Below are 22,340 nucleotides of genomic sequence, written 5' to 3'. Positions count from 1 at the left end.
TAATTACAGTGCCGAAAATTAGGTTCAAACATGCTGTTTTCCTCCCGCATAAAAAACATAGTTCATATGTAACAACTTATTTTTAAACTAATTTCCAACACTGTGAATTATTTGGAATTTTATGAAAATTTGTAGAATGCACAAAATAACTACAATATACACGGTCATAAAAAAATCACTCTAGAAATTGTTCACGAGTCGATAATACAAAAGAAACCCACTGATAAAGCTCTTTTTTAAATCCCCACCATAAACATTTCCTATATTATATATTTATTAATTTTTTATTAATCAATATGCCAATTAATACTTTTTATTTTAGCTTTATCTTTGTTTTTTTTTCTATAATAAAATATACAACGTTTGAATTTAGGGTTTTCTATACTATTTCTCATTTCTTGTTCACTTCCACTCATAAAATTATAGATTTATGATCTCTCTTCATTCTCCTCAAATTTATTTAAATTAATAAAATATATTATAAAAAAATTTAGCATGAATTTGTAAGAGTATGCTTGGCAAATTAGTAATGTCGACTAATTTTTTTGCTAACAACTAATTAAAATAAAGCGTAAAGAAAAAAAAATTGAACACATGATTTTGACGTGGTCCACATTGTGAATCAATCATAGTCCATAAATTTGTTTAAAGATGTGAAAAATTTGCAAGGTTCAAGTTCTCTTGGGGGTTTCAAGCAACGTATGTGCTTACTTTGAAATTAGAAATTTAGATCATTTATAGTGTGCCCTAACCCTATTTATAGGCAGCTAGAGCAATTAAGCTCATTAATTGGAGTTAATTACAAATATTCTCTCTTAATGGTGATTTGTTACATAATAAATTGATATTCTTGTAGTAAATGAGCTGGTGGGCTCCAGCATATCTCAGTGGGCTGGTTGTTGAGGAATGTCAGCCCACTATTTTGTTGAGAAAAATGTCTCTGACACTATGAGAGTGATAGTTGGACATTTTTCCATGTCAGTCTGCGTTGTAGTGTATCCATTTTGCCTCTTGTATGGAATCGACACCACGATCCATGTGATAGTGGGTGTCGCAAAGTTGTTTGTGGTTCAGGGTCACTGTGTTTGACACCTGGCTACCCTTCTCCTGGGCCGAAGGAAAGTCCTCGTAGACCTAGAGGACGTGAGTGGAGGAGATGGTCTTGTGAGACTTGGAATACCATCTCGGAGCATGGTCCTCGGGAGGTGACGCTTCTAGGAGGAAGTACTCCTTCGGTGTTGGTGAACTCTGGTTGAAGGATGGGCTTACCTCCTATGGAGCCTAGAGTAGGCTCCTGGAGACTTTATCTGCTAACGTAGAATCTTAATCTCTTTTAAAGTGTGTCACGTGTCACTTGATGAAAACACAGACAACCATTTTTTTTAATTTAATAAGTATTTTTTATATTTATATTTTTTTATTTCATTTAATTTATAATAAATATATAGCATTGTTTATCCAAAAAACAACTGTTAATGACGTGGCAATAATTTTCGGCACGTGACTGACACGTGGCAGAGATATTGCTCGCATATCGACTAGAGATATTTCCATATGTGAAGTGCAAGATTTATATACGACCAGCCTGGTCGTAGACTCCATTTATTTATGAATAAATATGTACAATTGTAATGATATCCAAGAATATTTATTCATTATGACCCGAAGTCCGTCTATTAAGGAAAGAAATAACTAATTGACTCATGTAACCCACCTCGAGCCTATATATACAAGAAATAGCTCAAGGAGAGGGATTTTTTTCTATCCTTTGATTTATGGATTTGACTCCGAATTACATTACTATTATTCATCGTTTGTATTGTTTTCTCCTTCTAAGGTCTATGAAACTCAAGAACCCTAGTTCTTTGATCACACCTTCGAAGTTCAATATTAATAATAATATCAAGTGGACGTAGGTCATTACCAATCATTGGGGCCAACCCACTATAATTCTTTGTGTTCTTTATTTCCCATTGGATCGTTTACCCAAGCTTTATACGATTTTTCTGTCATTTTCTTGACTCTGTGTTGTTGACCAAAATGATGGTCAACATTCTGGTGCTTTCATTGAGAGACTAAACTCAAGAAGATCCAATGGCAAAAACTACCAAGAAGACTGGACAGGCTGCCGCAACACCATCCCAGCCACCTCCCCCAAATGTGGCTGAAGACGAACCTCATTTTGAGTTTGAAAATGAGAAGTTGGACTTTGAGACCCTGAAGACAACACTGGGGGTGTTGCAAGACGAGTTGGCCAATCTAAGGGCCAATCAAGAGAATGCTGCCGAGATAATGGCGTCACAGCAAAGGGAGATAGAGCGCTAGCGCCAGATGGACCGTCGGCAGAGGGATGCCATGGCAGCCCTTGAAGCAGCCATCCAGCTGGCTAGGAATCAGGCTATGCTAGCCTCCCAGCCTAATCAACCCCCCAAGCGGGGCACCTCAAAGGGGTCCCAATCCTAGTCTTCTGCTCCAGCCAACAAGCCCTCATAGGCCGGAGCAGCCACCTATGCCTCAGGAGGATATCCCACCTAGGGATCCTGAGACGCAACCTCAGTCTCAGGCTGGCCGAGGAAATCCCCCGCACCCGAGGCAGAATAGGGTCGGGCAGCAGCCCCGCAGCCCTAGACGCCCAGGGGGTGAAGAACCGCATCCACTGAGCAGGAGGCATTGTCCTTCTACCAACAAAAGGAACTCAGAGACAGGCTCTGTGATCAGGGGCCCCCCACGGCATGATAATGCACGAGGACCCACCGACCAACGCAGACCTCCCCCTAATGCTCGGGAAATGTCAGCCCAAGGAGGCAACAGAGGAAATAGTCGATCCCACCATAGCCAGTCACTGTTCAGAGATGGCCACGGCTACAATGAGGTCGACTCAGGCAGAGGAAATGCTGGTCGGAAGAACGAAGAAAGAGGTGGAGGCAGGAGCCCCCCACCTAGAGAAGACCGACAAGTAGGCCATAACGTTGAGGGGCAGCCCAGGCAAAATAATGTCTTTAGCCGGCTCGGAGCCAGCGAGCAGTGGCGAAGAGATGATGATTTGAGGGATGTACTCAACGACCACCGAGAAAGGCACGGAGTACATTCCCCCGGCACCAGAGGCCCCAGCAATTCCGGAAGCCGTTAAGGCTCAAATCGATGCCCTGAACCAGGCTGTGCAACAGCTGCTTGGGGGACGGACGTGACACATTGAGTATGATCGGAGGAGAGGCACCCCTTTCGTACAAAGGATTGCTGTGGCAGAAACCCCCAGCAAGTTCAAGATGCCGACTCTGCCAAATTTCGACGGGTATGGAGACCCGGTATCTCATATTAACAAGTTTGATATACAAATGGACATTCAGAAAGTCTCTGAAGATGCTCGCTGCAGGATCTTCCCAACGACACTTTCTGATGCCACCCAGGAGTGGTTCTTTAAGTTCCCTCCTGCAAGTATAGTATCCTGGGAGATGTTCGTGAAGGATTTTTACGAACAATTCTACGCGGGACATGTGCACCCCACCGAGGCGAACCAACTGCTCGAGATACGCCAGAAAGAGGGGGAGCCCTTAAAGGAATATGTTCAGCGCTTCATGCGAGCTGTAGCAGGAGCCAAGACTATGGGCGATGAAGGCAAGATGATGGCCCTAACCGCTGGGGTTAGGCGCCATTCTCCCCCCTAGAGTAGCCTCAAAAAGCATGGGGTTAAAAGTACCCAGGAGTTTCTAGATCGAGTTGATCGGTACATAAAGCTTGAGGACACGATTACCAATGAATGGAAATCGCCAGCAAAAGACAATGGGCCCAAGGAAGAACCCGCCAATGGGTCTAAGCCCAATGGCAACAGCAAAAGCAATGGGAACGGCAATAGTAAGAATGATTGAAAATGGGCGAACACCGAACCCTCGACCTCCGAGAGTAAGCGCCCCAAAGGTAATCGGTATGAGCTGAAATTCACCAATTACACTGCCCTTGTTAAAAGCCGAGCTGAGGTTTACCAGGCGACCAGCTCGAGCTTGCCCTACAAACGACCCGCACCAATAAGGAAAGATATCTCCAAGAGAGATTCAACAAAGTTCTATCATTGTCATAACGATTACGGACACGACACCAATGAGTGTAACTAGATGAAGGACGAAATTGAGTTCCTGATAAGACAGGGACATTTAAGAAGATATGTACGAGGTGCGGGAGGATCTCAGCGAGAGGCTAAAGGTGGCAACGAGTCAGCGCCTGCATGCCAACGCTCGCAACCTTTACAGCCAGCTCCCAAGGTAGGTACCCTACTCACCATCTGCAGGAGATATTGGAAAAGCGAGGGAACGATATGCTCGAACCCTACGCCATGACCAGGACATCGAGATGATGAGTGTTGAGGATCGTGCACCAAAAAAGGCTCGAATAAAGGAGAAACTGATCACCTTCTCTGACGATGACGCCCAACATGTGTGATTCCCACACTCCGATTTGTTGGTCGTGGACGTACAGATCGCGAATATGATGGTGAAAAGAGTGTTGGTCGATACAGGAAGTTCGGTCAACATCCTATATAAGTCCTCGCTGGAAAGGATGAAGTTTTCTGTAAAGGACCTAGAGCCGTGCAACCAAACCATTTATGGTTTTTCTGGAGAAGGGCTCGCCCCAGTAGGGTCAATTAGACTCCCCATCACAGCAGGCACTGCACCTGCTAACAGGACATTACTCACTACTTTTATAGTAGTTAATTGTCCTTCAGCATACAACGCTGTGATAGGGAGACCAATTCTGGTTTACCTACGGGCTGTCACTTCTATATGGCACCTCTCCATGAAATTCACAACAGACGCGGGGGTAGGATGCGTGTTGGGAAATCAGAGGGAAGCGAGGGAGTGCTATAACGCCTCGATCACCAAGGCAAAGAAGGGTGTTTCGAGAAATGCCACTGGGAAGGAGTTGCAGATGGCAACTGATGTTCGAGCCTGCTCAATTGATAATCTCCCTAAATAGGGCATTGCCCAAAGTGAGGATGGAGACTTAGATCCTCGCTTTGGGGATTTTGAAGAAGAAGTGGGACCCATCGAGGACCTTGAAGAGGTCCAACTCGATGAGGAAATTCCGACCAGAGTTGTGAAAGTAGGTAAAAACTTAGAGACAACAACAAAACAAGCACTGGTGGAATTCTTAAGGAGGAACCAGGATGTCTTTTCCTAGTCGCATAAAGACATGATCAGGATAGATCCTGCAGTCATCAGCCATGTTCTGAACATCGACAAAAATTTTCCACCAGTGCAACAAAAAAGAAGATTGCTCGACAAAGACAGATCAAAGGCCTTGAAAGAAGAAGTCGAGAAGCTGAAGAAGAATGGGTTCATCAGGGTGGCATTTTATCCATCATGGGTCTCTAATCCCGTACTCGTACCCAAGCCGAATGGCAAGTGGCGTACGTGCGTGGATTTTACAGACCTAAATAAAGTCTGCCCCAAAGATTGTTTCCCACTTCCGAGGATCGACCAGTTGGTCAATGCCACTGCAGGACACGAGATCCTCTCATTCATGGATGCATACTCTGGGTATAATCAAATCAGTATGCATCCCCCTAACGAGGATCACACTAGCTTTCAAACGGATACAGGGCTCTACTGTTACAAGGTGATGCCCTTTGGTTTGAAAAACGCTGGCGCGACTTACCAGAGACTCATCAACCACATGTTTAAGGAGCTGATTGGTACAAACATGGAGGTTTACATTAACGACATGTTGGTTAAGTTGAAGAAAGCAGAAGGGCATGTAAGGGATTTGCAAGAATGCTTCAACGTCCTGAATAAATATAGGATGAAGCTAAATCTCCTTAAATGCTCCTTCGGAGTAGGATCAGGAAAGTTCTTGGGATTTATAGTTAACTCAAGAGGAATTGAAGCTAATCCCGAGAAAATAAAAGCACTGATCGAGAGGAAGTCGCCAGTGAAGATTAAGGATGTCCAAAGCCTGACGGGGAGGATTGCTGCTCTAAGTAGATTTATTTCAAAATCAACAGACAAATGCGTCCCATTTTTCAATCTACTCAGAGGCAATAAGAAGTTTGAATGGACAGATATGGCACTAAAAACGCATATGGCACAACCACCCATCCTGTCAAAACCAGTCGATAAAGAGACTTTGTTCATTTACCCAGAAATCACGGATTACGCTGCTAGTGTTGTTCTTGTAAGAGAAGAAGAAGGTGTGCAGAAGGCAGTTTATTACGTAAGCAAAATGTTGATCGGAGCAGAATTGAGGTATCCCCCCATTGAAAGGTTAGCCTATTGCTTAGTTTTGGCCTCTAGGAAGCTGCGGCCTTACTTCCAAGCTCATTCGATTACAGTATTGACCGACCAGCCTCTTCGGCAAGTCCTGCAAAAGACAGAGGCTGCCGGAAGGTTACTGAAGTGGGCAGTCAAACTCGGGCAGTTCGACATATCTTACCTGCCGCGAGCAACGATAAAAGGATAAGCCTTAGCTGACTTCATCACCGAATTCACAGAGCCAGTGGGTGGCGGGCAAATTGAGGAGCCCAGCGAGCCTGAATGTCAAATCCAAGCACCCTCGTGGAAATTTTTCACAGACGGTTCATCTAACGAATCCCACGCAGGAGCAGGAGTGATATTGATAACGTCGGAAGGGCATCGATTTCACTGTGCAATTAGATTTGACTTCACTGCTTCTAACAATGAGGCTGAATATGAAGCATTACTCGCTGGAATGCGGTTTGCCAAGGATATGAACATAAAAGTGCTCGACGTCTATAGCGATTCTTAGCTGGTGGTGAATCAAGTCTTGGGAGAGTACCAGGCACGAGGTTTGAAGATGGTCACCTATCTGAACAAAGCAAAGGATCTGTTAGCCCAGTTTGACAGATTAAGTCTCCAGCAAGTACCTCGCGATCAGAATTCCAATGCGGACGCTTTGGGAAAGCTGGCAAGTGCAAAGGATGCTAATACTCTGAACATAGTGCCAGTCCAGCGATTATCAGTAGCAAGCATCCAAGCAGCAGAAACCACTCTGGTCATCCAAATGGAAGATACTTGGATGGCACCATATGTAGAGTATCTGTCAAGCGGCGTGCTACCAACGGATAGAAACAAAGCTAGGACCCTTCAGCGGCAAGCTGCTAGGTATATCCTGGTCGATGGAATCCTGTACCGAAGGAGATACTCACTGCCACTCCTCAGATGTATTACAAATGAGAAAGCCAAAGAGTTGATGAAAGAGGTGCACGAAGATTTTTGCAGGGACCACGCTGGGGGGCAAAGTCTGTCAAAAAAGATCCTAAGACAGGGCTATTTTTGGCCAGCCATGAATGAAGACTCAATAGAGTTCGTGCGAAGATGTGACAAGTGTCAGAGATTTTCTAAAATCCCACGAGCAGCTCCCAACGAGTTAAAGCAGATGCAGAGTCCATGGCCCTTCGCAGTTTGGGGAATAGATCTAATCAGATCCTTGCCTACAGGAAAATGTGGTGTAAAATATGCAGTGGTTGCCGTCGACTACTTCACTAAATGGGACGAGGCTGAGCCACTCGCGACCATAACGACCAAGAAAGTTTTTGACTTCGTAGTCAAGAACATCATTTGTCGCTACGAATTACCAAGGAAGATAGTCTCGGACAACGGCACCTAGTTTGACAGCGATCTATTCACGGACTTCTGCAAACGACATGATATTATCAAAAGTTTTTCTTCAGTCCCTCATCCCCAAGCGAACGGGCAAGTCGAAGCAGTTAATAAAACACTGAAGGAAACCCTAAAGAAAAGACTTGAATAAGCTAAGGGAGCATGGCCAGAGCAGTTGCCTGAAGTTCTTTTGTCATACAAAACTTCCCACCGAACAACAACAGGTCATACCCCGTTTTCCTTGGTATACGGGTATGAAGCTCTGTTGCCTGTCGAGTTAGATCCACCCTCGCACCGCAGATTGACATACGACCAAGACTCTAATAGCCAGCTACCGATGGAATCCCTGGACTCGATTGATGAAATACGTGAACAAGCCCAGCTCCGAGTAGCTGCGTACCAACAGAAGGTCGCCCGGTATTTCAACTCTACAGTACGAGATAGAAAATTCAATGTTGGAGATCTTGTACTTCGAAGAGTTTTCCTTAACACCCGCGACCAAGCTACTGAAGTACTCGGGCCAAATTGGGAAGGGCCTTACCAAATTGATGAGGTCCTACCCCCAGGCACTTATAAACTTGCACGCTTAAACGGATATCTCGTTCCTCGCTATTGGAATGGAGAACATTTGCGCAAGTATTACCAATGAACAATTCTTCTTAAAGAATTGGCTTGTATAAATTTAATTTTTACAAGTTTTAGAAAAATGTAAGATCTTATTGATCACTCGTACAGACATGTTTAATCCATTTATTACGAGAAATAAAAGGGACTGTGCTCAGCCAGTCATTTCTTGCCAATTATTGTAATTATTACAAGTATTTTCTCATTACGTGTGTTGTTTTGTTGTATTATAATTCTATTCATATTGCTACGAGCAACAATGTTCGAGCAGGTTCTAGTCAAGGCAAGTGAGCAAGGACCTAAAACTCCTCAATCACTTGGGGGGCATATAAGGTACAAGTAAGCAAATCATATCGTTAAAAGGTATGTAAACACATGAGTAAAATAAGTGAAAGTATACTAGGGTACTTAGAGTATTTTTCAAAATTTTATATTTTGTTAAATCAAACCAAAGTATTATGCTAAGTTTGGTCATGCGAACAGATGTTATAATAATATGTAAATATATTATAATATCAAAACGAATCATTTTACATCGCGAGCAGTCACTGCTCGGATGTAATTGTTTAATTAAAAGGAAAAGCTGCCCATGCAGCAACAAAAAATTATAGTCTTTACATCATGACTCGTAGGTCGTGTAGTAAAAAAAGATGAAATATAAACAAAAGAAAAAAAAGAGATTAAGGGGCAGCCAGAGGATCTTGGGAAGGGTTCTGATCAACAACATCTGTGACCTCGTTGTCTGCCCCGTCCATCCCAGCGGCCAGTGAGATTTCAGGAGAAGCAGGAACCCTTGATCTTTCTTCCTCAGCCAACTGAGCAGTGCAGCGAGCAAGCTCATCAACCTTTGCATTCTCAGGAAGGTAGTCGAAGTTGGCACCCTGGTTATGCTTCCAGAAGTCATAGAAGCATCGAAGAGTGGCACTCCTGTACCTTTCCATGTTGTTGGCGTTGGCCTTCTCCAACTCCTTAAGCCGGCCCTCCAAAGCAGCAATCTCCTGCCTGCTCGTAATCAAGTCCGCCTCGAGCTGTTGGGCCGTGCGGAAGTTAAAGCGGTTGGACTCCTTAAATTGGTTTCTCTGCTCGCGAACTTTTTTTAGAGACCTCTGCTTCTCCTCCAACTCCTTAACCAGTTGGGCCTTTTCCTCAACCACCACTACCAGCTATTCAGCATGTTTGGCCTCAGCAGCTTTAAGTTCATCCTCGTGCCGTCGCTCGAAGGTTCTGGCCTACTCGGTGATGGCGCCCAAGCGGATTCGACTGGCAGTGAGGGTCAGCATGGCCTACAGTCAGAATAGAAGTTAGAAAAACAGTAAACTAAAGAAGACCCGTTTCCGCAGAAAAATGACTTACACTGGTGAACTCGTACAGGGCACGGTTTTGGATCAGGTCAACTCCCATTGTCTCTGTAGTAGCCATTTCCTCTCGGCATCGGTCGTGCTTCGCAATCTTTACAATCCTCTCCTTGACTAGTTTAAAGGCGCCCCCGGTTGGAGCAGGATCGGCCTGCTGAGATTGGTCAGTCGGGGCCGCGGTAGGAGGAGTCGATCCGGCCAGAGCAGAACGATTTTGCTACTCGTGGGGAGAAGTTGGAGTTATGGTGGCGGAGGGCCTATCCTCCAAAGGGCCTATATTTCGAGCCTTCATCGCCTGAGGCGCTTTGCTGCTCTCCCCGTGGTGTCTCTTGCTGCTTTTCTTCTTGCTCAGGGGAGCCACAGCAGCCTCGGGAGTGCTGTAGATGTCGAACATGTTGACGGATTCCATGTTTTAAAAAGAAGAAACAAAGTATTGAACAGTGAGATGGCATAAATGACCAAGTGTATTACGTCAGAAAAAGAAGCAAAGAAGGATTGCAAAGTCAAATACCCGAGCTATTATTACTGGTCGCTATCCTATAGACTCTACTAGTCTTATACTCACTCTTTGACATGAAGATTTCTGGACCTAAATGTGGAGCATATTTAAAGTTGCCGTCCCCGTCGAATAGATGACAGGGAATTGGCAAATTGTTTAAAAGGGAAATAACTGTACCATTTTCATCCGACGAATCGTCAGAGAGTTTGACAGGCTCGATGGCCTTCTTTTTTCCTTTCCCCAAGTGGGCCGAAGGCCTCTTTGCTGGAGGAGTGCCAGCAGGTTCCCTGATCGTGACCCCAATCGGCCTCCTTCGTGGAGGTGACACTGGAGGTTGCTACTCGGGTTCCTCCTTGGCAAAGGCATTCCCTGCTAAAGGCATCCTCGTGTCCGGTTGAGGGGTCAAGAGGCCAACCAACCTAAGGTTAGCCTCTGTAACCAGATGCTTGACGCTCTTTTCTACGTCAGTCATGCTGGAAAGGAGCGCCGATCTCAACTCCATGTCTGGAGTTGGGTCTGGTCGCAGCCATGGACCTGGAAGACATTAACAGTTTAAGAAAATGTGGAGGAAAACAGAAAGTGAAGAAGTGACGGCCAGTGATACGAAAGTTTTACCTCATTGTGCGAAGGCCAGGTTGTTCGCGACCATGTCAGTCGTGAGGAAATACTCCTGGTAGTACCTCCCCACGTTTGATATGTGGGTTGTGTCAGTCAGGAAGGTGCGCCCAGTTTCCTGATGACAGAAGTGAAAAAACCCCGTGCCTTCTTGGTTGGGGTTAGATTTGAGGTCGAATAGGCAGGTGACCTCATGAGGCGTTGGCACGAGCCATTTCTTTTGGCAATACAGGATATAGAGTGAAACGAGCATCCTATATCCGTTTGGGGTTATTTGAAAGGGGGCAACTTCGAAATAGTTGGCCACCCCTGGAAGAATGAGTGAAAAGGCAAGGTAGCCCCTGACTCGATATGAAACCTCGACCAGGAGCTGAAGGCGCCCCCAGGCAAGTTCGCCCTTTGGTCTTGGCTGGGTCTGACTAGGGTCACCCCCGTGAGATCATATTTCTTGAGATAATTGGTGATCATCCTGATCGTCACTCTGCTCGCAGGATCCAAATGCCACTCAACATCTGGCTGAATGGCGTGTCGGGGTCGAGCGTGTCTTTGGATGTTGGGGTCGGGAGCATTTTCATCTTGACCACTAGTCGAGGGAGCATCAGCCGAAGGAGCAGGCTGATGAGAAGGATCAAAAGTTCTCCTTTTCTGGGCTTTGGTTTTTGTGCGAGCCATATTTTGAGTCAAGACAGGGGAAGTGTTTGGATTAGCACGAGAAAATGGAATTTCGGGTATCAATGATGAGGGTTGTTCTTCATCCTCAAGCAGTTGAGCTAGCAGGTCGTCATCGATGGGTCTTTCTCCTCCCCACGGGTCTTGCATGTAAACTACGAACAGAGAAAGGAGGAGATAAGACGCCCAACCTGGGAACTTATGTTGAAAGTTGGAATAACGTTGCTCGCGTCTACGACCAGCAGCATTCTAATCGAAACATTAAGTTTTATGTGAACAGTTTGAAAAACGGATCAAAAAGTAAAAGTAAAAAGTTTTTCTCGAAAAATCTTTTTCAACTCCAAAGGGGCGGGAAAAACCCAGTTTTTCAGCTAGCCTAAAAATCGAATTTTTACTTTGATTTTACGCCCTGAGCTTATGATCCTGACTATCAAACTGGTTCCTAACTCCTACAGAGTGAAACTACACTACCCTATCAAGCATCAAACGGTACATATAAAATCCTCTTACCCAAGAACACAAAAAGTTTCAGAACTCAAAAGCAGTATGCATGGCATCTCAAAGGGTTTAAAAGTTGAGAAAATTTACCTAGATGAAGGTTGGAGACTCTGAGGTGAAGCGACTTTGGACAAGCAAACAGAGGATCCTTAGGACAGCGACGTGATAAGCGTATAAAATATACGCTTATTAATAACATTTTCAGATTGATTTGGTTGTTTTTCTCAAGAGAAAGTTTCTATTTAATCTGTTTGGTGAACTTGTGCAGTTTGTCGTTATAATTCTGATTTGTTCGAGAATTTGGATAAATGTTGGTTTTAGTAGCCGAATATTGGCCAATATGTGGAAATGTTGTACAGGCGATATATCGCCTGTCTTGGGCGATATATCGGCATAAGAAGGAATTCCAAATTTTGTTTTTGCAGAAACGACATCAGAAACTCGCGTTTTCATCGAGAAAATTCGCCAGGCGATATATCGCCTGTCTTGGGCGATATATCGGCACGAGGGCATTTTTGGAAATTTTCATGGAAATTCATAGGTTTTTGGATTTTTATAAAAAGAAGATCTGAAAGAATAAAAAAAGGAGAAGCATTCTGACGGCAAAGAGAAAGAAACAGAGAAGAATCCGCGTTTATTTTGTTTGTGTTTATTTTTATGTTTTTGAATTTTAGATTGGATGATGAAGTTTAATATTATGAACTAAATTCGTATTTAGAGTATTTTAATGTAGTCACTGGATATTCTATTCGTCTTTAATGCAATTTCTATGAATCTTTGAATTTATGGTTATCTATTGTTCTTATGTTTAATGCTTGTAATTGATTGGCCATCTGTTGCATGATTATTGGTTTTAATTCAATATCTGAAAAGTGAGAATTGGAATAGCTTTAGACAATAGACATAGATTTCAATTTAGAACGAAAGTATCAAATTGGTTTGTGTAGCAATTAGGTTTTTGTTCTTAATGCGGTTTATGTGTCGAATTTATCACAGACATGTAGAAAATTCACAGGTAAACTGAATAGTTTATATCTTGAGAGAGAATAGAATTGTCATTAGTAAACTTGCTATAACCATAGATAAAAAAAAACATATTAGTTGTATTATTGATTGAATAGAATTGAAGGTTGATGAAATTAGAATACTCTAATCTTTCGCTTATATTAAATTTCGTTAATTAAATTGTGCTTTCTTAGTTTATTATTAATTGTTAATTTTCATTAAAATTTCATTAGTCAAATAGAAATAAAAGTTTGCTATTGGTAATTATTAGATCAATTCCCTGACGGAACGATAATCTGTTTCCACTACTATTACTTGTTTATTCGATTGCGTATACTTGCGCAGTAGTAAAAATTCGCAACAAGTTTTTGGCGCCGTTGCCGGGGAATTGATATTCTATTAATATCAAGATAGTTAATTTTTATTCTAATTTGGCTGTTTTTATTATTTGAACTAATCCAAGTTGTCGCATTTTGTTTTAATAGGTGAATCTTTTGTATGCGACGTGAAGGATCTGCGAATCTTGTGCCTGTTAATCCTGAAATCGAAAGATCCTGCAGACAAAACAGAAGGAAAAAGAGGTTGGAAGTATCAATGGCTGCCAACCAAAGAGACGGGGTTAACAACAATGATGGTCAGAATCATATCGCTCAGGACCAAAATGTGCGAGCATTAAGAGATTATGTGCTCCCCGCTGTCACAGGAGTACACTCGTGCATTAGGCCGCCTACTATTACTGCCAATAACTTCGAGATTAAGCCGGCGATGATACAAATGGTCCAGACTTCTGTTCAGTTTGGTGGTCTCCCCAATGAGGATCCTAACTTGCACATAGTGAATTTCCTTGAGCTATGTGCAACGTTTAAGTTTAATGGGGTGAGCGATGATGCAATAAGGTTGAGATTGTTCCCTTTTTCACTAAGGGACAGGGCAAAAAGTTGGCTTATTTCTCTACAGGCCAACTCAATCAACACATGGGAGGAACTAGCTCAGAAGTTTCTCTCAAAGTTCTTTCCTCCTGCAAAAGCTGCGAAGTTGAGGGGAGAAATCAATAACTTCTATCAGAATGAGGGAGAGTCATTGTACGATGCATGGGAAAGATTCAAAGACCTGCTCAGAAAATGCCCTCATCACGGTATAGAGAAGTGGATGTTAGTCCACAATTTTTATAATGGGCTTTGCGGTACTACCCGCACTATAATAGATGCAGCAGCAGGCGGTGCTTTCATGAGTAAAGGGGCTGATGAGGCATATGAATTGTTAGAGGAGATGGCTATGAACAATTATCAGTGGCCTGCCGAACGAGACACTTCACAGAGAAAAGTAGCCGGGGTACATGAATTAGATGCTATAACTGCTTTAACTGCTCAGGTTGCAACTGAAAACAAGATCTCAGCTCAAGCCCAGGCTATACAGATGCAATCAGGGTGTGAAATATGTGGAGGGCCTCATTTATATGAACAGTGTACAGCGGCCAACATGTGTGGTAATATGCCAGTTAATCAGGCTCAGGTACAGGCAGTTGGTAATTTTCAGAGGCCTTATCAGAATCCGTTCTCCAATACTTATAATCCTGGGTGGAGAAATCACCCAAATTTCTCATGGAGAAATAATCAGGGCCAACAGTCACAGTTTCAAGGGCCATACCAGCAGCACATGCCACAACAGCCTATGAATCAAGCCTCATCATCACACCAGCCTAGACCGCAAGATCAACCAGAAAAGACTAATGAGTTGCAAGCAGCCTTGTTGACCCTCACTAATACTCAGACTCAATTCATGACTGAGACCAGATCCTCTATTCGAAACCTTGAGACACAAGTGGGTCAGTTGGCCAACATGCTTAATAACAGACCGCAAGGGAATTTGCCTAGAAATACTGTGGTAAATCCTAAAGAGAACTGTCAAGCAATTTCGTTGAGGAATGGTAAGCAAGTGGAGCAGCCCAGTGTACAAAAGTCAGTGGTTCGAAATGAAGAGTTGGGAGAGAAATCAGATACTAAAGCGAATGGGGTTACTGAAGACCACCAGGGATCAAACAAGTGTCCTCCAGTTGTTGATAGTCAGCCAGTTCAAGTTCCATATCCTCAGAGGCTTAGAAAAACTACACTTGATAAACAGTTTTCTAAGTTTTTGGAGGTATTCAAAAAGCTGCACATCAATATTCCATTTGCTGAGGCATTAGAGCAGATGCCTAGTTATGTCAAATTTATGAAAGAGATTCTGTCAAAGAAAAGAAAGATGGAGGAGTATGAGACGGTGGCACTCACTAAAGAGTGCAGTGCGATATTGCAGAGGAAGTTGCCCCAAAAGTTGAGAGATCCGGGGAGCTTTACTATACCGTGTACAATTGGGAAATTTGAATGTAAGCATGCTTTGTGTGATTTGGGGGCGAGTATAAGTCTGATGCCTTTGTCTGTATTCAGAAGACTTGGTTTGGGGGAGGTTAGTCCTACAACAGTCACTCTACAATTAGCAGATCGATCAGTGAAACACCCCAGAGGAATCATAGAGGATGTTCTTGTGAAGGTGGATAAGTTCATTTTTCCGGCAGATTTCATAGTTCTGGATATGGAGGAGGATATGGATGTACCAATCATTCTGGGCAGGCCATTTTTAGCTACGGGGCAGGCTTTGATTGATGTCCAGAAAGGTGAGTTGACACTGCGAGTTCAGGGCGAAGAAGTGGTATTCAATGTGTTTAAGGCCTTAAGGTTTGCAAATGTCAATGACAACTGTTTCAGAGTTGACCTGGTAGAGAAAGCGGTGGCTGAAATTAATCTCACAGAGGATTCACTTCAGAAGAGCTTGACAATTGGAGATATAGATGCTGAGTCAGACAGTGAGGTCCAAGAGTGTGTACAGTGGTTGAATTCTAAAGGGCCAATTTATAATCTAAAATATGAAGATTTGGGCCAAGGACCTGAGAGACCATTACCATCAGTTCAGAAACCTCCAGAGTTGGAATTGAAATCATTGCCAGCACATCTTCGATATGCTTTCCTGGGTGAGAAGGAGACTTTATCAGTTATTGTGTCTTCTTCTCTTTCTAATGAGGAGATGGAAAAATTATTAAGGGTGTTGAGAACCCATAAGTTGGCAATTGGATGGACATTAGCAGATATTCAGGGGATAAGTCCATCCACAGTTATGCACAAGATCTTGATGGAAGATGACAGTAAGCCCTCTATTGAAGCACAACGTCGATTGAATCCAGCAATGAAAGAGGTGGTAAGGAAGGAGATCTTGAAGTGGTTAGATGCTGGGGTGATCTATCCTATTTCAGACAGTAGTTGGGTGAGTCCAGTTCAGGTAGTCCCTAAGAAAGGAAGGATTACAGTGGTGAAGAATGACAATAACGAACTTATCCCAACGCGTACTGTAACTGGTTGGAGGATTTGTATAGATTATCGTAAACTGAATAAAGCAATCAGAAAATATCACTTTCCACTGCCGTTCCTTGATCAGATGTTAGATAGATTGGCTGGACATCAGTATTACTGCTTTCTGGATGGCTATTCAGGGTACCATCAAATAGCCATTGCTCCTGAGGATCAAGAAAAGACGACCTTCACCTGCCCATATGGTACTTTTGCATTCCGTCATATGCCGTTTGGTCTGTGCAATGCCCCTGCCACTTTTCAACGGTGTATGATGGCTATTTTCTCTGATATGGTGGAACGGAGCATTGAGATCTTTATGGATGATTTCTCTGTGATGGGGTTTTCTTTTGACAATTGTTTGACGAATTTGGAGGCTGTGCTGAGAAGATGTGAAGAGGCGAATCTAGTCTTGAATTGGGAAAAATGCCATTTCATGGTAAATGAAGGCATAGTACTTGGGCATAAGGTGTCTAAGAATGGTATTGAGGTCGATAGGGCTAAGATTGCTACTATTGAGAATTTGCCGCCTCCAGTTTCAGTTAAGGGAGTGAGAAGTTTCCTTGGTCATGCGGGGTTTTACAGAAGATTTATAAAGGACTTCTCCAGGATTTCTAAGCCACTCTCGGCTTTGTTGATGAATGGGGTGCCATTTGAGTTTGATGAGAAGTGTCTTGAAGCTTTCAGGATACTAAAGCAGAAGTTGGTGTCGGCACCTATAGTAATTTCACCGGATTGGGACCAGCCGTTTGAGTTAATGTGCGACGCAAGTGATTTTTAAGTGGGTGCGGTTCTGGGGCAGCGTGTTGACAAAGTATTTCGGACTATTTATTATGCCAGCAGAACACTAACTGGCGCTCAGTTGAATTATGCCACTACTGAGAAGGAGCTTCTTGCCATTGTCTATGCATTCGACAAATTCAGGCCGTATTTGATGGGGAACAAAGTTATTGTGTATACTGATCATTCCGCAATCAGGCATCTTATTGCTAAGAAAGATGCTAAACCTAGACTTATTCGTTGGGTGCTTCTTTTACAAGAATTTTATATGGAGGTTCGGGATAAGAAGGGTACAGAGAATTTGGTGGTGGATCACTTATCAAGACTCGAGTTGGGGGATAAGTCGGAACTTGCTGTAGGAGAGATTAATGAGAGTTTCCCAGATGAGCAATTATTTGCAGTGGAGGATGAGTTTATGCCATGGTTTGCGGATTATGTGAATTATTTGGCAGCCAACGTAGTGCCACCGGAATTTGTTGGGCAGAGACTGAAAAAGTTTTATCATGATGTGAAGAACTACTACTGGGATGATCCTTTCTTATTTAAACAAGGTCCGGATTTGATTATCAGAAGATGTGTGCCGGAAAGAGAAATGAAGAACATCTTGTTTCATTGCCATGCATCGCCGACTGGTGGACATTTTGGGGGAGCAAGGACTGCTGCAAAGGTCCTTGAATGTGGATTCTATTGGCCTACTCTGTATAAAGACAGCTATGACTATGTGAAACAGTGTGATCGTTGTCAAAGGGTAGGTAATATCTCAAGACGTCATGAAATGCCTCTCACTAATATATTGGAGGTTGAATTATTCGATGTTTGGGGTATTGACTTTATGGGACCCTATCCACCGTCGTTCGGTAATTTGTATATTTTATTGGCGGTGGATTATGTAAGTAAGTGGGTTGAAGCAGTTGCTACTTCAACTAATGATGCTCAGGTGGTAGTCAAGTTCTTGAAAAAGAATATTTTCTCTCATTTTGGCACACCTCGAGCGATTATAAGTGATGAAGGGACTCATTTCGCCAATAAGATTTTTGATTCCTTAATGGAGAAGTATGGAATTAAACACAAGATGGCATTGGGATATCATCCGCAGTCAAATGGGCAAGCGGAAGTGTCAAATAGGGAGATTAAGCTGATTTTAGAGAAGACGGTGCACGTTAATAGAAAAGATTGGTCGAATAAGCTTGATGATGCGTTATGGGCTTATCGGACAGCTTTTAAAACGCCAATTGGTACGTCTCCCTACCGTCTTGTATATGGTAAAGCTTGTCACTTGCCATTTGAATTGGAGCATAGGGCACAGTGGGCGTTAAAGAAGTTGAATTTCAATCCGGCCGCTTCGAAAGCATTAAGGCTAGCTCAACTGAATGAGTTAGATGAATTGCGTCATGATTCCTACGAGAATGCAAGAATCTACAAAGAGAAGACAAAGAAATGGCATGACAATAATATTGTCAATCGGACTTTTCAAGTGGGCGATAAGGTGCTACTATTCAATTCTCGTCTCAAGTTATTTCCGGGAAAATTAAAGTCTCGATGGTCGGGGCCATTCAATGTTACAAAAGTTTTTCCATATGGGGCTTTGGAGATTCAACAAGGTAATTCTTCGCTGTTTAAAGTTAATGGACAGCGGGTGAAGCATTACTATGGAGGCGAAATTGAGACGAAGGTCAATATTTACTCTAGTGGATTCGTGAAGGAAAGGAAAGCAGCGTCCGGCTAAATGACGTTAACGACAGCGCTTTTGGGAGGCACCTCATTATTTTGTAATTTATTTTCGTTTTCGTTTTCGTTTGACATTATTATTTTTAATTTCTTTTAGTGTAGTAGAACCATGAAAAACGTGAAAAAAAAAAAAAAAAAAAAAGATAGTTGAAAAAAGTTGATAATTTGAACAGTGTTTAGGCGATATATCGCCTATACCAGGCGATATATCGCCTAAACCACCGATTTGGAGGGATTTTTGGCTTTAAGTTGGAATTTTTTTTTCGGTCCCAGGAGATATATCGCCTATCAATGGCGATATATCGGCTACAGCAACATGGGAGGCGACATATCGGCGGTCCAGGTGGCGAAATATCGCCATACAAGTCAGAGACGACGTTTTGGTTTATTGCAAGAGGCGATATATCGCCTCATATAGGCGATATATCGGCTCAACTGGGATAAGGCTGCGCTATATCGGGGGTACTGGAGGCGAAGTATCGCCATGCAAGTTAGAGAGCCGATCTGTATACAGCATGTGGCGATATATCGCCACTTATAGGCGATATATCGCCTGGAGGAATTTTTTGAAAAAAAATAGTCACGTGGGGAGCACATGACCCATTTATATCAGTTTATATCAAACATAAACCCCATTCGACCTTTCCCAGAACCGAAACTCCCTTTCCAATATTCCCTTCTTCTCAAATTTTTCATCTCAACCTAATTTCTCTCAAGCATTCCATCATCATCATCACGCATAAAAGGAGGGGCTGATTCTTGCTGTGCTTAAGAACAATTTTCTTCATCCTCTTCAAAGTTTTAAAGGTACATTCTTGACATTTTTGTGTTTGATGGTCTATTGAGGAAAATTGAAGAAGTTGTTGTTATTTTGGGGCATTGGACGAATTGTTGAGAATCTATTGGGAGATTGGCTTTTGTTTACTGTTTTTATTATTGTGGGAGCATATTCTATACATTTGGGACAGATTGGGGGTTCATTGAGTTTTGTTGGCCACTTTTTCTTGATCGCACACTAGGTGTTTGATAAAATTCCTCAGTGAAAGGTTTTGGACTATTTTGGATATTCTAGTGTGTTTGTGAGTTGATTTTGGGTTCTCAGTGTATTCAGAGACTATACCTTGTATTTTTGTGCTTCAATTCCTCTATGGCTCCCAAGAAAGCAAAAACCATGTCTACCGTCCAAAGAGCCACTGTCAATATTGCCCATACCTTTGTTAATCCCACTGCGCAAAATAAATTTGAGGAATGGATAGTAAAGAATAAAACAGTGATAGTAGAGTCTCACTTTAGGCCCAGTGAGTTGGATGGAATACTCCCACAAATGATTATCAATCGGAATTGGAAGCAATTATGTGAGCCAAAGCTTTTGGCTAATATTAGTTTGGTAAGGGAGTTTTATGCCAACGCTTTTGTCGAGCGGGATGATCACACAGTGTTGGTTCGGGGTAAGAAGGTGTGCTATTCTCCGCAAGAAATCAATAGGTTCTATGGCCTAAATGATCATTGGGATGATGACTATCGCGCAGGGGCTGCAGAAAAGGACTACGATTTGCTTCTAAGGGAAATGACGAAGCCTGGTTCCACTTACAAGATGGGGAGTGACATGATTACTCCACGATCAATCCGGGCTACATGTTTGAGTCCATATGGGCGATTGTGGAACAGGTTTGTCATCAGTACTCTCATGCCTTCTACTCAACAAATGGAGGTGACCATTGAGCGTCTTTACTTGCTCTATTGTATCTGTTCGGGCAAGTCGATTAATGTTGGGCGGCTTATTGCTGAGAGTATCAGTTACATAGCGCGAGGGGCCACATCTGGTGGTCATGGGCATGCTTCATTAATTACCAGTCTCTGTAAGGATCAAGGCGTCCCAATGAACATTAATGAAGTATGTGAACAGTCTCCAATCATTAGTCATCAATCGGTGTTACATCAGGATGAGAATTATGGGGGTGTTCCTCGACCCACTGGTTTGGGATACGAGCCTGTTGATCCGACTCTGCTGTCCTTGCCACCGACCGATGAGCAACCTGAGACCACAAGGCCGAAGAGGAAGGGGCGGAAACCATCTACTTCTAGAGCTACTGAAGGCTCTAGTTCGAGGCAGTATAGTACCATGCAACAAGATATTGAGGGGTTGAAGAGACAACAACAGCTGTTGTTGCATGGTCAGGCGGACATTCGAGATCGTCAATTCGACATGACGAATTACATGGCCGATTTTTGTGGGGCATTTGCGCGCTATACGGGCTTCAATGATTTTCCCCAATGCCCTCCAGAATTGCGCCAGCCATATCAGCCACCTCCAGATTCAGATGATGAAGAGGAACTGTTCGGTTGTCAGGTTTTTTTCTAGTTATTTTATTTTATTTATTTTATTTTTTTTCTTTTAGTTCAGGTCCTTTGGATTTTATGAAACAGTGAGGGCACTGTTTATTTTAAGTTTGGGGGGCTATTTACTTTTCTTTTGATTTTTTTTTTATTTCTATTTTTAATGTTGGATGACTGTACGAAACTGTTATTGACTGAGACAGGTGGGCTTCAATGATGATATATGCTAATTCCTTGATGTTGTTAGAATGATGCTTTGGATATGTAGACTGTGTGCTTAACCTGTTGATAAATGATCTGAGTATTGTCATTTGTGTAGTATATGTGTTTTATTTAATTTATGCTCTACATTATATAAGTTTATAAGTATTGTGGGAATTGGTATGTATGGTGGATGTTGAAATAAGCTACAACTTGCTCAGTTGATTTGTTGAGACGAAATGCTAAATGAAGTATTGAGTAGGGATGATTTAGGCAATTTTCTTTGTAAACGTTTGAGCCTTTCTAGCTAACCCGTAAACATTTATCCATAGTTACTCTTTTTGAGCCTAAAGCTTTGGTTTTTGTTCTTGATTATACTATTGAGCCTAAATTTTCCTAACCTCATTATTTTACCTCTTCCTTTGTTATCATAAGCATATAAATTGTGGGAAAGTAGAATGGAAAATAGTGAGGTATTGATATGATTTGAATGTAGTATGGTTGTACAAAAAAAAGAAGAGAGAGAGAGAAGTTTTTGAGATTATGAAAAAATAAACAAATCACTTTGTCACACTCCTTGATTGTATATATATAGAAAATATTAAGTTTGGGGGAGTGTGACTTGAAAAAAAAAAAAAGTGATAAGCATAGAAAAAATGATACAAAAAGAAAATAAGAAAATGATGAAAGTGTTGTAATCTCTATCTCTCTCTAATTGTATAAAAGGGTGATTTTTGGTGTGGTGAAGAGAAAGTTGACTAGTTTTGAGGTTTATATGCTTATGGTAATTCCGAGCCTAAATGACTATTTATCTACCTTTACCTAAGCCTAATGTTATGAGCCTATAAAAGTCCTTTTGATCTACTTGATACATATTTTATATTAGTGGAGACAAGTTAATTGAGCAAGCTTATGGTGAATTTTGATGGGTTTGTGGTATGAAGGAATGTTGATACTTGTAAAATTATGTTTTGTATGGTATTCGTTAAATGAAATATGTATGTGCATGAATGACAGTATTTGGAGAAATTATTGATAT

The 22,340-nt window shown here is 42.4% G+C and overlaps 1 non-coding gene across 1 annotated transcript; it reads right to left on the bottom strand.

Annotated features, from left to right (window-relative positions):
* Window positions 1–13,907: 13,907 nt before the first annotated feature.
* LOC133799074 (small nucleolar RNA R71) lies at window positions 13,908–14,014 on the bottom strand. Its single transcript, XR_009876279.1, has one exon. It is a non-coding gene; the product is annotated as a small nucleolar RNA R71 (small nucleolar RNA).
* Window positions 14,015–22,340: the final 8,326 nt, after the last annotated feature.

The sequence above is a fragment of the Humulus lupulus genome, chromosome 8 (genome assembly GCF_963169125.1).
Source record: "Humulus lupulus chromosome 8, drHumLupu1.1, whole genome shotgun sequence".
Taxonomy (NCBI): domain Eukaryota; kingdom Viridiplantae; phylum Streptophyta; class Magnoliopsida; order Rosales; family Cannabaceae; genus Humulus; species Humulus lupulus.
This window is presented reverse-complemented; position numbering and strand designations above follow the sequence as displayed.